Source organism: Scylla paramamosain, chromosome 23 (assembly GCF_035594125.1).
Source record: "Scylla paramamosain isolate STU-SP2022 chromosome 23, ASM3559412v1, whole genome shotgun sequence".
NCBI classification, from domain to species: domain Eukaryota; kingdom Metazoa; phylum Arthropoda; class Malacostraca; order Decapoda; family Portunidae; genus Scylla; species Scylla paramamosain.
The window spans coordinates 4,058,621-4,078,545 of NC_087173.1; the positions used below are offsets into that span (position 1 = coordinate 4,058,621).

The 19,925-nt window shown below is 43.2% G+C and overlaps 1 long non-coding RNA gene and 1 other non-coding gene across 3 annotated transcripts in view; both read left to right on the forward strand.

Moving 5' to 3' along the window:
* Nucleotides 1-19,925, forward strand: part of LOC135112454 (uncharacterized) — a 144,839-nt gene that overhangs the window by 18,746 nt on the left and 106,168 nt on the right. Inside the window, exon 1 of one of the 2 annotated variants that reach the window (XR_010274396.1) lies at nt 14,189-14,382. The exons of the other annotated variant lie outside the window; for it this stretch is intronic. This is a non-coding gene — a long non-coding RNA (uncharacterized LOC135112454). Of the gene's footprint in view, nt 1-14,188; nt 14,383-19,925 lie in introns of those variants that run through there. 2 annotated transcript variants of the gene reach the window in all.
* Nucleotides 6,539-6,610, forward strand: Trnaq-cug (transfer RNA glutamine (anticodon CUG)). Its single transcript has one exon. It is a non-coding gene; the product is annotated as a tRNA-Gln (tRNA).

Below are 19,925 nucleotides of genomic sequence, written 5' to 3' on the forward strand. Positions count from 1 at the left end.
GAAGGAAGGGAAAGAAAGGGGAAGGAAAGAAACAGGTTAGGAGCGGAAGGAGAGACGCAAGGAAGGAGGGATGGGGCAAGTCAAGGCATGCAATCCGTTTCTCATGATCCAATTTAATGCAAGGCTGACCCACCACCGTGCAGGCTCTTGCGCCGCGTGATGTGAGGCTGCCGTCTACCTGCTCAGACAAGGACGAGGGCGAGGACGGTGACGGAGAGACATTTTAAATTGCAAAAAAAGGTGTCTGCGTTTCATGCCTCCACGCACGAGAGAAGGCTGGAAAAAATGTGTTAAATTAGGTTATAAATGTTAAGACTAGACATGATGATTTATAAGTTGATATTTCGCCCTGACATGTACAGCCAGACCAAGCTGGAAAAGAGGGTTGCGTAATTAGGTTATAAATGTGAAGACCGGGCACGGCAATTCATAATCCAGTTAATATTTCGCTTTGACAGATGAAATAGACAGGAATTGAAGAAAATAGTTCATCATAAAGTTTAAATGCGGTGATTTATAAGCTATATAATATTTCCTGTTGATAAACAAAGCGAGGCAAAGTTTAAAAGAGAGAGAAATCGTGAAATCAGATTATACGGATTAGTAATAGATACAAATATCCGTAAAGAAAAATATTTGCGATTCAGAGAGAGGAAGAGAAGCCGGGAGATAACTTGCTCTAATAAACACTACCGACGTTATTAGTTACCAAACAACGGACACTAAAAACGTCAGTCACACGCTCATGTGTACATTAATATTCACTAATGAAGTGGCGCATAATACAAATATAAAAACAAGTAACATACGACCAAAAAAAAAAATTAATCTCAAAAGAATTAACTCGAGTCTCCTACGTGACTCGAATGGCTTGCTTACCTGGCGGACCTGGAATCAAGGTGTGCAGGGCCAGGTGTCCTTCAAACCTTCACGAGGCAGGTGGATGGAGAGGGATGGGACAGAAATTAGAGGCTGCAGACAGGCGGCGAGGTAAACAAGATGATGAAGCTGTAAGGAGGAAGATGGAGAGGAAGATCGGTTGTGGAGGCGGTCAAGGTTGCGGCCAGGCTAGAACACTTAGGGAAGATAAAGGGAAGGGAAGGGAAGGATGGAAAACTCGTTGTATCAAGGGAAAAAAACACATTGTCATGTAAGCTGAAAGGAACGGAAGGCAGGTTCGTTACATACAAGAAGAAGACACAGGATTATATAAGTTTAACGAAATATGCGTGTTATGAAGAGATACCTGTGAAAATAGGAGAAAGTTAACCACTAAACTGACTAGAATACTGAAAATAAATGAGAGTTAAAGAAAAAAGCTGATTAGATATAGAAAGAAGAAACAAGATAGAAAACTTTATATAAATGTAAACGTTATGAAGAGGTACATATACGTATCAAAATAGTGAAAGTAAAGCCTCTGGACTGACAAGAACACTATAAATAAACGCAATTTCAAGGAAGAAGAGCTGGTTATATACAGGAAGAAGAAACAAGATAGACAACTTCATATAAATCTAAGTGTCATAAAAGAGGTACAAATGTAAATTAGAGGAACTAAAATAGACTCCGTAAGGCACTGTATATATGACAAGGGAAGAGAAGGAAGACTCTTTGAATCCATGAAAAATAAGAGTGAAGATACACACACATTACACTCATTTATCCATGCATGAGGGTAAGAATAAAGTCAATCTTTCCAACCAACCAGACTAAAATAATCCGCGGAAATCAACACTTCAGCAACAAGCCGCTCCTCACTAATGCAAGCGACACGGATGAACTAAATAATAACACAAGCACAATTTCCAGAGACAACCAGAACACTCACGTCAGAGAATAACGCATGGTTTTAATCTTTCCTGCCGGAGTGTCGCCCATGAACCCCAACTGGAAACTGGAGCAGAAAGCAAGAAACGCGCCGCTCCGAGCTAACAGAACCTATTGGAAAAACCTTCTCCTGCCTCGCTACAAAACATTACGAGATCCGAAAGTCGTCTCCTCGCACTCCACTCGCAAAGGAACCCTGCAGTGTGTGTGTGTGTGTGTGTGTGTGTGTGTGTGTGTGTACTGATATACTAAATTCAGCCTCTCCTATTTTCTCCACTTAATGAACTAATATCGCGCTCTCAGCCTTTCTATCTGTGCTTAGCGTTAGTGCAGAGTCCCAATACACGACGCAGTTTCTTGGGTCACGCGGCTGTGAATGGGAAGATCTAAGGACCAGAAGGCGCTTGACTCACTGTTTTTAAAGCGTTGGGAATTCACTAAGAGGCGAGAGAGAGAGAGAGAGAGAGAGAGAGAGAGAGAGAGAGAGAGAGAGAGAGAGAGAGAGAGAGAGAGAGAGAGAGAGAGAGAGAGAGAGAGAGAGAGAGAGAGAGAGTTAAGAGGCTAAAGGGAACGAATGGCCAATTAATTGCTCGCTCAGGATTTTTTGCCTCTTTTCTGAGTGTTAATTGCATGGCTGACTTTTTACCTTCATCTTTTTTATTGATATACCTGGTTTATTTCATGATACACCCCGCCCCACTCTCTCTCTCTCTCTCTCTCTCTCTCTCTCTCTCTCTCTCTCTCTCTCTCTCTCTCTCTCTCTCTCTCTCTCTCTCTCTCTCTCTCTCTCTCTCTCTCTCTCTCGGTTTAGTCGCCGGCAGAAGCAGAGAAACTTTCGAATAACAAACGCATCGCAATACTCCGATAGGAAGCGAAGAGGAAAGAGAAGAGAAGAAGAAAAAACTCGTCGTGTGCATGAAACTCGCACACTCCCAGGCAAACAACAGCAACTACAACAATAACACCAACGACACGAACAACAATAAGAACAGGAGGAGGGAGACGAGGGAGACATGGAAAAGAGAATAAGGAACACGTGGAATAAAGAAAAGAAGAAGGTAGGAGAACTGTAAGACGTAGAAAGAAGAATTCGAGGAAATTGTTGAAAAAAAGAAAAGTGGAAGAGTAAGATGTAGGAGAAGAGAAGAAGGAATAAAAACAACAAGGCCTTTGTCCATCAATTTCTAAGAAAAAAATGATAATAATAACAAGGAAGACATGGAAGGAAAGAAGAAGAAAAATAAGATATAAAAAATATGAGAAAAACGTTGAAAAGGAAAATTATATAACAGGAAAACACAGAGGAAGAAAAGGAAGAAGAACAAGAACAAAAAGAACTTCATCCATCAACTTTTAGAACAAATAATACAACTATCACCACTTCCTCCTTTTCCTCCTCCTCCTCCTCGTCCTTCGCTAATCCAGTGCCGAATTCTCCCGGAGCATGAAGCCTTCGGTCCTCCAGGTGCAAGAACGAGCACCGGAATGAAATGGCGGCTCATAACAGCTGTGGCCAAACTAGACATTTACTGGGAAACTTTGGCACTCCCGCCCCGCCGAGACGAGGATGGGAGGGCCAGGCACGGAAGGCAGCAGCGGTGGGAGGAGCGTCCGGTGCCACAGGGGCTGAAGGAGCGTGGTGCGGCCAAGGGTTTGTGTTATTAAAGGCTGTACAGGAAACAATATCGAGGTTTGGGTACCGTGACCTGTCAATGTTTTTTTTTTTTTTTTTACTGCAGTACGGTACCTGGATTTGTAGGTCTCTCTCTCTCTCTCTCTCTCTCTCTCTCTCTCTCTCTCTCTCTCTCTCTCTCTCTCTCTCTCTCTCTCTCTCTCTCTCTGGTAAGACTAGAATTTTCATTCCCTTATTGCGAAAAAAAAACATGATTCATTACAATGTTTGACTTCTTCCTTAGCGGAGGTCGTTAACCCCGTGTGTGTGTGTGTGTGTGTGTGTGTGTGTGTGTGTGTGTGTGTGTGTGAGCAGGCAGTGTCGGCTATTCTGAACTCACGCTGAAGTTTTATACTAGTAGGAATAATGAAGCCAGGAGGTAATGACGACCTTGGGCACGTAACTTCAACAACCAAAGAGGGCAGTCCACACACACACACACACACACACACACACACACACACACACACACACACACACACACACACACACCATAACGCCACCAGGAACTACAAGACCAATAAGAAGAGCAAATTGCCCTGGCGTGTCCCTCAGAGGCGCGGCAGTATCTCCAAGGATGACCATTACGGCACAATTAAAGGCGACGCGGCTCGTTTATATATACGTAACCCGCTCAGGAACTGCAATTACCTGTCTGTTTGCCACGCCATACGTCTTCCCAGAGAGAGAGAGAGAGAGAGAGAGAGAGAGAGAGAGAGAGAGGGGTAGTAAAAAAGTAGCTTCAAGGAGTCAGTTATTTAGGAAGGGGCGGAGCAGAAGTAGAGGAAGATGAAGGAGGGAAGAGAAAGAGGAGAAGGAGGAACTAAGAAGAGGTTAGGGAGCCAAGAAAGTGACAGGATGATGAGGGAAGATAAAGAGGGAGGAGAAGGGGCAACAAACGACGTACACGACGCGAAAATAAGAACACTCAGGAGGAAGAAGAGGGGGAGGAGGAAGAGAAGAAGTAGAAGGAAGAGGAGAAGGAAAGGGGCGAGAAGAACAAATTAAACTTTGCAAAAGGGCGAACACAGAGAACTCACGGAACTTAATTAAAGAGACGGATGAAGATTAGGACCAAAGACGGAGTTAGAAAAATGCGCTCGAAGAGGAAAGTCGGAATGAGGTGAGACAGAGAAATGAAAAATGCCCGCAAAAGAAAAAAAAAAAGCGGTAAAATAATGAAAACTGCATAAGACTGCCTGGCAAAGAAGAACTACCAGAGAGAGAGAGACAGAGAGAGAGAGACAGAGAGAGAGAGAGAGAGAGAGAGAGAGAGAGAGAGAGAGAGAGAGAGAGAGAGAGAGAGAGAGAGAGAGAGAGAGAGAGAAGGGGGGAGAAAACAGGAAGCGCAGAAAAACAATAACAGGAAGAAAGCATAACACAAATTGAATGAAAGAGAGAGAGAGAGAGAGAGAGAGAGAGAGAGAGAGAGAGAGAGAGAGAGAGAGAGAGAGAGAGAGAGAAGAAGAAAACAAATGAAGTAATAGAGAAGGCACAGAAAAGAATAACCAGGTCACATCACGATTTGACTAAATATAGCACAGCCAGAGGGAGAGAGAGAGAGAGAGAGAGAGAGAGAGAGAGAGAGAGAGAGAGAGAGAGAGAGAGAGAGAGAGAGAGAGAAGGAGGTAGACAATTATGCGCCAACTTGAACAGTTAACACGCGTGACGATCTATTTCAAGACACGCCCTCCGGTGACGCCACAAAGACACCGGCAGGACCCCACCAGAAGCGTCACGGCCTTTGTGGTGAGGCGCCTGTGATGGACGAGGGAGAAGGAGGAGGAGGAGGAGGAGAGATGTCCGAGTCCGTCGCTTGTGATAAAAAAAACAACACGAAAAGTCATTTTGTGAGAAGTGCAAACATGTTTCTGTGATATATATTTTTATTTCTTTATTTTTTTTTATCTTTTTTGCCAGTTATTTTTGGGAGTTATTTTTGGCGTTACGTTGGATCGTTTCTCTTCGCATTCTGTCACTTTTTTGGATGGAAGAGCTGCCTTGTGTTTCTGCTGGTGGGGGTGGTGGAAGTAGTGGTGGGGGAGGAGAAGCGTAGGTGTTTGTGATGCTGACGCTGGTGAAGGAGGTGGATTTGAGGTGGATGTGGTCGAGGAGGAGGAGAGAACGAGTATGGATCTGAAGTAGAGATGGTGGAGGAGGAGGAGGAGGAGGAGGAGGAAGGAATTGGTGTGGATTTATGGTAGATGTGGAAGGAGTGTAAAAAGAGGAGGTGGAGAAAGAGGGATGAGGTAAGAGAAAAGAAAGGATTCAAAATAGAAAGTGGTGATAATAAAGATGAAAAAGGGTTGGAGCTGGCAGTAGTGGTGTAAGATATTGATAAGGAGGAGGAGGAGGAGGAGACTCTGGGTCAGTTCTGGGTACATCGCGTAGAGTGTCTTATTTTCTTCGTAGTGGAGTTGGTAGAAGAGGTGGAGGACGAGGTGGTGGAGGACGAGGTGGTGGAAGACGAGGTGATGCAGGACAAGATGGTGGAGGACAAGGCTGCTGGGTGCGTTCTGTGTATCGCGTGGGTTGTTTGCGTGTGGTACCTGAGTGTTGTTCAGCATGAGTTGATGTGTTCCTGAGTGGTTCTGGAGCTGCTTCAGGTGATGTAAAAATGAGGGACCTGCGTGAGACTTTATATAACCTGCTGCTTTGCCTCAGGTGTTTTGTTAGTTACGTGAGCCTTACTGCATTATTTTGGATTGTCTTTTTATGATTATTTGATCTGCAGTTAATGCCTGTTATTCTTAGGATTTACAGGATATGGTAGTATTATCTTGTATATTGTCTCAAATTATGCTGATTAATGTACAAGTGGTCAACAAACTAAATAAACTAAAATAATGCTCTAGATAACTAAACTGAACTGAACTAAACTAAAATGAACTTAAGCCAAACCAAACCAACTGAACGAGCTGACTGCCTACCAAAAGGAAGCACGCTGAACATATTTAACTAATCAAAACCGTTATCTCCCTTATCTGGTCCTAATTAACTTTATATGGCTGCACAAAATCAACTCATCTCACAGGTGGTCCCATGGTGTAATGGTTAGCACTTTGGACTCTGAATCCAACAATCCGAGTTCGAGTCTCGGTGGGACCTGGGATTATTTTCGTCTTTCTTTCCCTCAGCGGGTGGGGAGGAGCCTTCACTTTTACTACCTTACGTCTCTTACTCTATACTCCATTATATAACTTATCACAACTCATAAAAAGCAATACATGTACTTTAGCTTCTTCATTTGTGTTCCTTTGTGTCCTCTTGCCTTATCCAGCTTATCTTCTTATCTTCCGAGGTGATATCTTGCTTTGGTATCTTAACTCGCCAAAGTGGATGGATGGATGGTTGAGCTGGGGGCTCGAACCCTTGGCGGACTGATTAATAGGTAGACAGGTGGCCATTTCTCTGGTGTGAGTGTAAATGTGTCTCAAAGTGTGTGGCTGTCCTTATTTTTAACTCTCTCTCTCTCTCTCTCTCTCTCTCTCTCTCTCTCTCTCTCTCTCTCTCTCTCTCTCTCTCTCTCTCTCTCTCTCTCTCTCTCTCTCTCTCTCTCTCTCTCCCTCTTGAGTACGATCGTGTATATCTTCTCTACTTGTGTGTTCCTCGCAAGATATAATGTTGTTTTCTTTACTTACGTACTTTAGTGTCCGCAAAAATGTCTGGAATTACTTTTGAGGCTCTTAGTGTGTGCGTCCGTGTGTGTGTGTGTGTGTGTGTGTGTGTGTGTGTGTGTGTGTGTGTGTGTGTGTGTGTGTGTGTGTGTTCGTGCGTGCAAAGGGCTATTAGAACTTCAGAAACCGATTAATAACACAAGTTTGTAAAAAAAAGAATGAGATGAGGAAACTAAAATAGCAAACACACACACACACACACACACACACACACACACACACACACACACACACACACACACACACACACACACACACACACACTTAATCCACAAGGTATTATTCTGTTTTGTTGTTCCTTTCGTTTAAGTATACTTTTTATTTATTTATTTATCTATTTATTTATTTACTTATTTAATTTTGCTGCACATGGACTATCTTGTGTGTGTGCGTGTGTGTGTGTGTGTGTTTGTGTAGGTGTTGTAAATATCTTCGTCTTTTTACTTATCTATTATTGCTCTTATTTGTACTTTGAACCTAAACTTTCCATATATTTCTTTACATTATTCTCTACCGACGGCTTAATTTATTTTTCGCAGCTTCACGGAGTTTTAATCAAATTCACGCAACACTCGGCAACATCCATCATCACTCATTTCTATTCATCCCCTCTGGCGATCACGCAGTTGCATTACAAAACATTACCGATCCCCCATAACGCTACGTAATGCTACTTATCGCTCCATACCAGCTCATTGCATCCCGCTGTACGTTGATTGATGTGAAAGGGAAGCCGTTAAATTATGTACGGAAAAGGGAAACGATTACTCATACCTTGTAATAGTGTCTGATATTATTCATCTCTTATTAGTCTAGTAATGGTCGACAGGACGAGGGAAATAGAGGCAAGGTCTAACTGGTTATATTCACGGCCTCTAAGAAAACCATGAGGCCTAAACAGGGACAGTAATTGGAAGGCTAAGATCACTCAACCCTCCGCCGTCCCTCTCTCTCTCTCTCTCTCTCTCTCTCTCTCTCTCTCTCTCTCTCTCTCTCTCTCTCTCTCTCTCTCTCTCTCTCCATTGGTCAAGATTAGTTCCGTAACGAGATAAGCAAGAGTAATTTAACGTAATACTTTTAAATTGAGTTCCGTTTCTCAGATCCTGCTTTATAGAGGTCTGAGATACAGGTACAGATGGGAGGTACAGGTACATATTTGTTTCGTAACGTACCTTAATATTTCGTACAGGTACAGATACATATTAATTTCCTAACGATAAACTCAGGAATAAGGTATCTCTATATTGCGTACCGTTTCCTTAGGTCCTGTCTCATAAAGGTGCGGGGTACAAATACAGGCGCAGGTACAGGTCACGCATCAGCACCCTGTAGTTTTGCGTGTGTTGCGTGCATGCGTTGAACGATCAGCTGACACATCTGTCTGGCTATATACTGCTTTCTGACGATCGCCTGACGATGAGGGGAGGCCGCGGGATGTGATGGTGGTGGTGATTATGGTGGTGGTGATGGTGGTGGTGGTGGTGGTGATGGTAGTGGTGATGGGGTGAGGAAATGTGTTTTGTATGTTCCTTTACTTATTTCAAAGTAGTTTTCAGTTTCTTTCAGTTTTGTTAAGCGTACATATAAATAGGCAGATAGACAGACGAAATAAAGGATAATTAAGGCCAGATAGACAGACATCCAGACAGGCAGCTAAAGAAACAGACAGGTAGAACAGATGTACAGGTGAACCAGATAGACAGGCACGTAAGCAGACAGACGGACATGCGGAAGAGCTTACGGATTGACAGACAGACAGACACGTGGATGGAAAGAGATGGAAAGACTGGCGGACAAACAAACACAGACAAAATAAAGAACCAGATCAAACAAAAAAGACGAGTAAAAGAATTAACAGAAAGAGGGGAAGACTAACAGACAGACAGACAGACGCAACAGCAAAGCAAAAGAGCAAATGACAGTAAAGGAAGAGGAGCAAGAGGAAGTGGAACAAGAGAGAGAGAGAGGAACATGTCTAACGCCCTTTTGTTGTTACCCCTCTCACTGACACCCTCTTATCTACACCCTACGGAGGAAAGAGAGAGCAAAGGAGAGGGAGAGGGAGAGACACCCCTATGGACCCTTCCCTCCCCCTCCCCACGACCTGCCTCACTTGTTCTATTTATTAACTGAAAGGAGATGAGTGATGGGGACAGAGGGAAGCTGGTCATTAGCCTCCACCTCTCCGTCTCCTCCACTCATCTCCACTCTACTCATCTCCACTCAGACTTGGAGGGATTTCAACTTTTTTCCTCTCAGCATATTTTTTTTTTTTCGGAGCGTTACGGCAGCTCGTCTATTCTAGCAAAGAGAAGTGAAGGGAAGGGGGAAAGAAGGGAAGGGAAGGGAATGGTGTATTTGTGACAGGTGTGTGAGGTGAAGGTTAGTTAGTTCAGGTGTCACAAGAGAGGAAGGAAGAAGGGAAGGAAGGAACGTGTGTTTGGAGGAAGGGGAGAGAAGGGGAAAGAGAGAGAGAGAGAGAGAGAGAGAGAGAGAGAGAGAGAGAGAGAGAGAGAGAGAGAGAGAGAGAGAGAGAGAGAGAGAGAGAGAGAGAGAGAGAGGAATGCGTGTTTTGAGACAGAGACAGACAGAGAGAGAGAGAGAGAGAGAGAGAGAGAGAGAGAGAGAGAGAGAGAGAGAGAGAGAGAGAGAAAGGTAGGGTGGAGAAATGTTTTTGGAAAGAGGAAAGAGAGAGGGAGAGTAAAGAAATAGAATAAAATAAGAAATAAGAAAGAAGGAAAGAAGAGGGTAAACTCACTTATGAAATGAATGAATGAATGAATGAATGAATGAATGAAGGAAGGAAGGAAGGAAGGAAGGAAGGAACAGAACGATACATAGAAAATAAAATAAAATGAAAGGAAGATAGAAAAAAATAAACTCGAGTGAAAGGAGGGAGCAGGGAAAGAAGGATGAAAAAGAAGGAAATAAGGAGAGCGGAAGAAGGATGATGTTAATAATGAGTTCGTAATTCTTGGGAAAATATTTACCTTAGGAAGATTTTTTTCCTTTTTTTGTAGCTGTTTATACAAGTCATTATAATCAACGTGGAATATCTGGTACACCTGTCGCGTCTACCTGTGCCTTGTGTTTGTCTTGTAGGTTTGTACAGACTTGTATAAACATGTAAGGGCTTGTAGGGGCAGCGTTGAAGGGTATTTAGCAAGACACGCTCTTTTGTTTCTCTTTGGTTATATTTTTTCTCCTCCTTTTCTTTTTTTTTCTTTCTTTATCTAATGTTAGGGAAACTTACTGAGGAGGAGGAGGAGAAGAAGAAGTAGGAGGAGGAAGAGAAGAAGTAGGAGGAGGAAGAGAAGAAGAAAAGAAGAAGAAGAAGAAGAAGAAGAAGAAGAAGAAGAAGAAGAAGAAGAAGAACGCTCACTCACGTTTCCACTCGTGCAAACTCAAAGAAAAGCAAAAAAAAAAATCAATCAAGGAAAGTCAAATAAAAATAGAATAAAATGAATAAATAAATAAAACGATAGATAACTTAATCAAATAAATAAGACATGACAAAATAAATAGATCATCAAATAAACACATAAAACAAGTGAATACGTAAAATAATTAAAGAAAAGCTTGTCCAGTTTATTTACGGTGAAAATAATCAAAAGAAGAAAAAAAAAGGAAAAAAAAAACAGGAGATGTTGCTTATTATGGTCGTGTGCGTTGACCTGGGGATACGATTTTCCGATAGGGGCAAGATTTAATGAGCTCGATTCCACCTTCGCATGATTTGATCTCCAGGAAGGTCATGGAAGTGTAAGTGAAAAAAAAGTTCGATAAATTTCATTAAACTTTGTAATTGCGTGTTTTGTTTACCTTGTGACATCATTAGTATTGTAAAGCAAAGAAGTGATAAATGTATAATGAACGCTATATTTGTGTTGTTTTCCATGTATGAGAGAGAGAGAGAGAGAGAGAGAGAGAGAGAGAGAGAGAGAGAGAGAGAGAGAGAGAGAGAGAGAGAGAGAGAGAGAGAGAGAGAGAGAGAGAGAGAGACTTCACAACCTCTTAATAACCACCTTCATCATCTTTTCAAGTCTCGAGTTTCATCTACATCACGTAAACAACAAGGAAGAAAAAGAGAAAAGGAAAAAGAGTTGCTCCTCACGGTCAGAATAATTCAAATTTGGCGCGCTGATCTCAGAGTACGGGAAGGCAACACAGTACACACTCTATCATGTTTGCTGAGCGTCTCCGGAACACCCCACTTGTCTAAAGCATCCGAGAAACACCTGCGCATCGTGACAGAAATATCGCAGCGCAGGACCGCACCCTGTTATGTATGAGGCTCACTGGGCATATATTTTCCATGGGGTTAATGTGCTAAAATATTTCAATTGTCACTGTACGACAAATTGGACACTCAAGAAGGCGGCGGCAGCATTCAGGACCTGGGAAGCGTGTCAGGGCTGCCAGACGCATGACGCTTACCTAATGGTTGTGGTGACAGACCTGAATGGAGGGAAAAAATAGTGGTGAGGGGGAAGGAGGAAACATGTCAGCAGTGGCAGCCAAGGTTTATGACGAATGGCAGCAGTGTTAGGTATATATAGAAGATCAGGTGCATGTTTGGGAAGCTGCTGGAGAGGTGAGGGTGACACACACACACACACACACACACACACTATAACTATTACTACTGTTACTATAGGTGCCATAATTTTGTACTACTACGTTTCAACGGTTCTTTTTTTTTTTCTTTCTTTTCTTTACTTTATTTATCTATCAATTTTTTTATTTATTTATTTTTTTTCACATTGCCTAACACACACACACACACAACTTGAGACTGAGTGGGCTGCTGTCTCTCCCTTCATTCTTTACCAAATCTTTTTAACATCAGGGAAGTGGCTGTCTCGTTTCCCTCGCGCGGCGGACGGAGGAATCCTGCCGCTCCGTCTCTCATAACAGAGCCGGAGTTCGTGAGACCGCGTACTTCTCCCTCACTTTCCTCAGGGTAACGTGGGTGACGCGATGTTATTTGTCAGAGAGCATTGTCCTTCCAGCCTCGTCAAGGACCACTCTGCTGTGAACAGGACGAGTGGCATTTGGGTCTTATAAATGGAGAAAGTTAGGACAGCATGAGGCTAGGAGTGCTCCTTGGCATCCTCTTCTTCTGTCAAGTGCGTTTAGAGGATGTGAGGACGAGGCCAGTACAACAAGACATGGGTTTAGATTAGCCTTCTTCTTAGGGAACGTGAAGCTACAGGAAGATTCCGGTTATATTAAGCTTTCAGGTTTACTTCCTATTGTATTTCTCAACCAGGATATTAAATTAGATTCTACATACGTTCTCGAGTGTGTTCCGAGTTTTATACGCATGAGGTAGAGGAGGAGGCTTCTACGCACACGACAAGCTAGATTAAAAAAAATAAATAAAAATAAATAAAAAAATTGCAGCATATTTTTCATTCGTAAAGCAATGTATTCCTTAGCTATTTCAGAAGCACTTGCCATCTGTTACAGCAGCTTGCAGGGGATTTGTGAGAGCATACTTAGATTCATTAATAATGCAGGAACATTCGTCACTTCATAGCGAGGAGGAGAAAATGACGCACTGCATTAGGCTGCCAGGAGAGTAATACAATCATCATCAAATTTTAGACGAATATTTTTCCTTCATGGATTAAGTAAACTACGTGAGAGCTTTCGTCAATTCACAGCAGCGGGGAGAGCACAAGATAAGCTTGCATTAGGTTATCAGTAGAGGCCGCTATTAAAGTAAAATTTTGTTCATTTCTCTCATATCTGATTTAAATACCTACTGCAACAGTGAGGCGAGGGTTGGGTCTGCACTAAGCTCCGAGCACCATAAGTGTTTCTTAGCTGTTTTCATAAGAATTTTATGTAAGTCTATTACAGCAACTTACGGACCTGAATATCGTTTACTTGTGACTATTTTTATAGAAAGTATAGAGATTCTTAGTAGTTTTCGTTCACTGAATATGCAGAGAAAGAGTGTGTGTTTTCCTCTTCCTGCTTTCCTGCTCCTCTTCCTTTTTCTTTTCTCCCACGCAAGTCTAAGGCATTGCAATCTGACTTCCATCATTTCAGACAAGCAGGCACGAATGCTGTGAAATATTTGAATATGATTAAAACTTTGCTCATATTGAGAGGGTTCGCCACCGACTGGAAATGGCGGTAAAAAATTGAATATCTCGCTGGCGGTTGTGGTGGCGGTGCCTTCCTGCCTTTCAGACGGTGCGAAAGGAAGAAGGAAATGAAGGTCAAATCAAGGTGGTTCTCAGTTTTCTATATGTTATCAGGCTCGTATTTACATTTTTTAGGAATATGAGAACGTCGAGAGTGTTACGTAAAGGAAAATTAAAAGAGAGCTGAGGAAAAATGTACGTACGTATTCTAAAATGAAGCTGAGCGTTATATTGATTCTCTAGCTGAGTCGAGTTAGTGTTCATCAACTTTTCATAGCAGTAACATGGAGAGAGAGAGAGAGAGAGAGAGAGAGAGAGAGAGAGAGAGAGAGCTGTTGCTAGGTTACGCTCGTGGCGACATGTTGCTTCTAACACTCATATACGCGTATTTCATGATGCTACACCACCACCACCACCACTACATAGACTGAAAGACGGGTATCGTTTATGTTTATCTGAATCGCCATGAAAGGGAACCTGCAACACGTTTCTATATATAAAACATGAAAGGACAGCTCTAACCTATAAGCAAATTATTAGACTTATTACTTCTTTTATTCTACCTGGCGTGTCTTAAGTTGTAATCGTCAAGGGTGATTTTTTGTTCATTTTACCCTCGTTCCAGTATTGTTCGGACTAAGAAAACACTCTAAGCACACTAGAAATACAAAATATTGTTGAAACGTGAACCTGAAGGGCAAGGCTAACACGTGACCTGCGCCTCGCTGCTAGTTGGTCCAGGCATCACCCTGGTCAGCCAATCACTGACAACATTAGATCATCGAACACGTGAAGCTGTCAGCTCTTTCGTAACCCTTATTAAAATCACTACTTTTATTATTGAAGATAGATTGAAAAGTTGACGATTTGATAGAGACGATGCTGACGTGTTGTGTGGAGCAGTTTTTCGCCAAGTACACGTCTCCTAATAGTGGACTTTGTGGTCTAGAAAACACAATTATCTCCTCGCTAGAATTCTATCACCTGCTGCTCTCCTATTCACAGAGGAAGAAGCGTCAGTCCGTGAGAGGTATCCACCGTGAAGGTATAGTATTATTACTCTTGCCTCTCTTGCTCCACTCATAGACTCCATAGGTGATCCGTTGACATTTAGGTGTCTCGGGTTACGCTGCCGCTTCCTCCCGTGAACAGGTGACAGTGACATAGAAACGAGAAGGCTGAGAGGGGTGAAAAGCGTGAACCGGCTGAGGCGGGTGAGTTGAGAAGAGTTGGAAGAGGAGACCGGCTAGCGACGCCACTTATGTCACAGGTGGGGGGATAAGAGGGAGGGAGTGCGGGGTGGGAGGGTGAGAGGGAGCGTTATCAAGAGAAACAAGGAGAGGGAGTGGAGGCAATGGTTTCTAATCTTTTATTTTTATTTTTGTTTTTCAATGTGTGGTTTGCTTCCATGAGTGATTAGAAGTATACATCGTCATTGTGGTGGTTATTTGGTGTTGTTAAGGGGTCATTGTATTTATAGATTGGTAGTTGGTACCTTCCCTAATTATTTTTTTCATCGTTTTTCTATTACATACATAGGCGACGTGTTTGATTAAGTTATTTTTCTCTTGTGTTGTTGTTATGATTACTTACGAATATTTGTCACTTATTGCGCATCTCTTTCCCCCACCTACACGCTCCCGCCCTTCGTCTCCCCCCGGCCATCCTCCCTCTGCTTCCCCTCCACAACTCCTCCCTCCATCTCTACCTTCGCTTCCTCGTTCCCTCCCTCCCTAATTCCCCTCCCCCTTCCTTCCCTCATCTTTGCTTCTCCTTCCCCTTACCTCCCTTCGCCTCCTTCCCTCCTCCCTTCGCCTCCCTCTTACCTTCGTCTCCTTTCTACCCTTCGTTCGCCCCCCCTTCTCCCTCCCTTCGCCTCCTCCTCCTCCTCCTCCTTTCCTTCGCCTCCTTCCCTCCCTCCTTTCGCCTTCCCTCCCTCCCTTTCGCCTCCTTCCCCACCTCTCTCTCTCTCTCTCTCTCTCTCTCTCTCTCTCTCTCTCTCTCTCTCTCTCTCTCTCTCTCTCTCTCTCTCTCTCTCTCTCACCGACGTTCAACCGGCTTCCTCGCTTTCCCTCTTTTCTCTTTCTCCGTCTCTCTTCTCACAACTTCCTCCTTTCCACGCTCTGTCACTTTCGTGCTTTCATTTAATTTCTACATATTCTAATCATTCCTCGTTGTATTCCTCCTTCATTCTACCCCACTCCAACCATTGTTCCGCTTATCCCTCCTCTGCACTCCTGCTTCCACCTCTCCCTCCCTCCGTGGCTCTCCTCTTTTCTTCCTCTGCTCTTCTTCCATCTGTTCACTGCAGTACTACCACCGCCACCACCATCACCATCACCAACACCCATTACTACACCCATACCGATTCTGTCGCGCCCCACCGCCTACCACCACCATTACTACCACTACTACCACTGCCCTCTCATCCTCTCCACCCAGCCACCAGCATTACCTCCCCGCTACATTAGTCTTGTCACCACCAACTTACACAACTTCGGTATTCCTGCAGTTCACCTCTGTCCTCCTTCCTCTTGCATTTACCCTCCCGCTCCCCCCACTTGTTTCCCCCCACCTCTCTTTCATGCTCGTTACGTAGTTATCTGGTTTCTTCATTATTCTTGGTTGTTTTGTACAGTTCTTCCTTCTTCTCTTTTATCTGTATGTATAGATTCTTCTTGTTTCATATCCTTCCATCGCTTCTTATCACTACTGTCTCGCCCTCCATTCCGTCACTGCCTTCTCTCCTTCTCCCTCCCTTTTCCTTACTTCCATCACTGCCTCCTATGAATTTCCCTCTCTCTTTCTCCCTACATCATCTCCCACCGCCACAACAACCAACGCCTTTTTCTTCCACCTCAGCCTCCCTCCACACGAACGGTCATCGCCACTATCAACACCACTGCATTTTCCGCCATCCATCCCAGGGCTTGTTGGTTCCCTTCGTTTCTGCCCTTCGCGCTTTTTTTTGGTTTCTTTCCACTGGCCAATTTTGTTCTCCCTCTTTTTATTCCCGTCTCTGTTTTTGGTCTTGATTCTATCCGGTATGATGGGATTTTTCTCTCCCCAATCCCTCGCTGCTGCTGGCTTCATCTGTCCCTTCCCTTACTTCCCTGTCTCTCTCTCTCTCTCCCTCTCTCTTTCTCTCTCTCTCCCCGCTTCTGTCCCCTTCCTATTCCATTCCATAACCTTCCAATCACTCGCTTATCTGGTTTCTTTCTTTTTCTTCTTTCGTGTTCGCTTTTTTTTTTATCTTCCAGCTACTTTTCGTTATTTTTTCCTTGTCTTTCCCTTTTTTTCTATTTTTTCGCTCGTATTTCTCGTTTTTCGCGATTTTTTTCTACCTTCCTCTCTTCATTCTCTCAATTCCTCTTTACTCATGACGTTCTTCTTTCCATCCTTCCTCCCTTCCTTCTCCTCTCCCCCTTTATCCTTCAAACGCACTCTCCTCCTCCTCCTCCTCCTCCACTACCTCGACAGCCACCATCAATCTTCCACTGCCCTACGACTCTCTCCTCACGACCACCACCTCGTCCACCATCACTATTACTAACCACAAACACAGCCAGCACTAACCATCAATGGCTGCCACCACCACAACCATCGTCACCCTCACCGCCAGCGTCTTCTCCAACAACTGTCTATCTGCCATCGACAACTTCCCTTCAGAACTTAGTCCAACAGCAGTCCGACAGCTCTCTCTCTCTCTCTCTCTCTCTCTCTCTCTCTCTCTCTCTCTCTCTCTCTCTCTCTCTCTCTCTCTCTCTCTCTCTCTCTCTCTCTCTCTCTCTCTCTCTCTCTCTCGTGGGACCTGAATATTGGATGGAGCAAGAAATATAGCTAGATCATTAGTATGAGAGAGAGAGAGAGAGAGAGAGAGAGAGAGAGAGAGAGAGAGAGAGAGAGAGAGAGAGAGAGAGAGACCAACCAACCAACCGACAGACAGACAGACAGACAGACAGACAGACAGACTGAGATACATACACACTATAAGATCATCTACCTATACACGTAATTATGTAAAAAAAATAAATAAATGAGCGCGATTAGATCAGTCGTGTGTAAGTCGAATCTTCCTTTGATGTGCCTTTGGGTGTGCGATGCGCCAGTCTAATTGAACTGATAATTGTATATGAAACCAAATAATCGGTGTAATGCATGTAATTGTACCGCTGACTTGTAACGAGGAGATACTGGGACCATTAGCACCTGGGTGGGGTTTGTGTGAATGTGATGGTGGTGGTGGTGGTGGTGGTTGCAATTCCGTGGGATTTAAATGCTTTGATCACCTTAGTCTTAATTGGTGGAAGGATTAATTACAGGGCAAGGATAATGATTTTCTTGCCCGCTTTGATGTCTCGTGTAAATAAATGAGATGAAAGATAGTAGAGAAGGAAGGAAGAGAGAGAGAGAGAGAGAGAGAGAGAGAGAGAGAGAGAGAGAGAGAGAGAGAGAGAGAGAGAGAGAGAGAGAGAGAGAGAGAGAGAGAATGATTTGGAATGGGAAGTTGAGTATTGTTTTTTCCTTGTTGTTGTTGCTTTATTATTATTATTATTATTATTATTATTATTATTATTATTATTATTATTATCATCATCATCATCATCACTTCATTATCATTATCATTGCTTACTCTTCTTAAAACAACAATAACAATAACAGCAACAACAAAACAATAATTACTATCACCACCACAACAACAACAACAACAACAACAACAACAACAACAACAACAACAACAACAACAACAACAACAACAACAACAACAACAACAACAACAACAACAACAACAACAACAACAACAACTACTACTACTACTACTACTACTACTACTACTACTACTACTACTATCACCACCACTTCTACTATAGCTATTACCATCACTACTTACACACACACACACACACACACACACACACACACACACACACACACACACACACACACACACACACACACACACACACACACACACACACACACACACACACACACACACACACACACACACACACACATTTACCACCTGTATTCCACAAGTAAAAGACGCAAAGAAAAAAAATGCGGCAAAAAAATGCTGGTAGAAGTTCAAAGCCAGAGGGAGGAAGGGAGCGAGGAGGAAAGAAGGGAAAGATGGAAAAAATAGAAAGGGGAGACAAATAACTAACACCAAGGCAGCCAAGAGAGTGAGAGAGAGAGAGAGAGAGAGAGAGAGAGAGAGAGAGAGAGAGAGAGAGAGAGAGAGAGAGAGAGACTCCAACATTTACATCCCTGCCCCATGTGTCATCTTTTTTGTGTAAGCTTTTAGTCAGTCGGGTTGACGGGCCACTCAGTGCCTCCAATTATCTTTAATGAGGAGAATTTTACTCAGCCGACGTCCGCTCCTCACGAGAGAGAGAGAGAGAGAGAGAGAGAGAGAGAGAGAGAGAGAGAGAGAGAGAGAGAGAGAATTGTTTAGTTAGTAGCAATCCCTCGAGGCACTTAAATGAAAACCAATGATACATAAGTTGAAGTTCCTCGTTGTTTTGATCCTTTGAGAAACCCCGCGTCTCATCAAAGCCTTTATAGAATCCGAGATGAATCCTCCTTATCCAAATACTCTTCTATTTGTATTAGTTTCCCCACACACCAATAATAAGTTCTAAGGCTTCAACCCAAACTGAGATTATTTGAAGATGAAAGTTCCTGGTATATTTGTAAGTGATACGCGATATTTTAATTTGTAGAGAAGTTTGGTAATTAAATGATTAAATAGTGCTACAAGTTGGGCGTTTATCACTTTGAACTGATTTTCCGGCAGCTTCTCGAGGTGATTTAAGTGAGGCAAGAGATGTGACGCAGGAACTACCTCTCTACCTACCTATCCATCCTCGTTTAATCATCAGTAGCGTAACCTCAAAGGAATTATTCACCGTAAATTATCGGGCGCTTTATTATTCACCAAGACGCGCGGCGGATCAGCCAGTCACCGCCTCAGTGAGTTACCTGAAGACTTGTGATTTTACCTGCAATATTCAGTGCACCTGCTTCAGTGAGGGAAGCCAGAAGCCCAGATTGACCTTCCTTCCTTCTTCCCCTTTCCTTCCCCCTTCCTTTTCCCTTTTGATGGCCGTAGGTTCTTCATCACCTCCATCCGCGTGTTCCCTCAGCCTTCCCCTTCCTACAGTACCTCTGTCCCCCTCTACAGGAAGCCCTAGTTAATTGCAGGCAGATGTAAGTTGATGAAAACTGCTCAGGTAGGGTGAGGAGGGGAAATGTTTAATGCTGGTGATCCGCGACCTCACAGAAGTTGGCGGAGGAGTGAAGTGCTCGAGTGTGTGTTTGTGTGAGGTTCTGTAACTTTCTTTTTTGAGTTTAAAGTGTGTTGGGTTTATGTGTTGGCTTTGCGTGTTTTAGTAAGTGATAATTCGTGTTTTTTTGTTTTGTTTTTTTTTTCCTCGAGTTTTTTTTTTTTTTTTTTACTTTGTTTTTCATGCTTGTTTTATGTTGGTATTGCGTGTTTTAGTAGATGGTTATTAATTTCTTTTGTTTTCCTTAATGTTCTTTCTCGCAGTTTATTTATTTATCTTTGTCTTCCATGCTTGACTT